The following is a 763-nucleotide window of genomic DNA, read 5'->3' on the forward strand; positions in this document are numbered from 1 at the left end:
AGAGAGAGAGAGAGAGAGAGAGAGAGAGAGAGAGAGAGAGAGAGAGTGCCTGAAGTGTATAGCGAAAACTTTTGAATTGCAGATGTATACTTCTATTCTAATTGAAAACTTATCTGAGCCAAATTTTCTCATACCAACATGTGTATCGTTCTATCACTGAATGTTCTGTTTTGAAACTGTGTGTTCAGCTTCTGTCTGTTCACTAGGTTATGGGCTGCTGGAAGGCACGATATAGATTTGACTGACTGCTATATTTACAACAACCAAATGCAGTCCTTAGAATGAAGCATGAAATTAAGAAATGTTTGATAAATAAATAATTTACATGATACATTGTACATTGTGCTAAAGGCATATAAACAGCAAAAATATGTTATATATAGTATAATTGGGAAGTTTGATGCTAAACATATTTCATATTTAAATTCAACTATCACTTTCTATATTCCAGTAATAATATTGTGTGTCAACTGTAATTAAAAGATAAAAAATATTAAAAAAAAATCTTTTAACTTCAGGTGCATTGCTGAGTGAATCATTCTCCTCACTTCATGACACATCATCACCGTTGGTTCAAAAAGGCCCCTCTGAGTTTTATAATTTTTATTTCACTTCTAATAGAAAATTATTTTCATGTCTACAGCAATGTATGGGAATATGGTTTGCCAGCAAAGGCTGTAAGTAAGTCTTTTGGCTTTTGACAATCTTGTGAGTAAAACATGGTATCCCTTTATGTTCATTACAGTTGTAATTTTAGTTTCTA

This window comes from Hipposideros armiger, unplaced genomic scaffold (assembly GCF_001890085.2).
Source record: "Hipposideros armiger isolate ML-2016 unplaced genomic scaffold, ASM189008v1 scaffold_170, whole genome shotgun sequence".
NCBI lineage: Eukaryota > Metazoa > Chordata > Mammalia > Chiroptera > Hipposideridae > Hipposideros > Hipposideros armiger.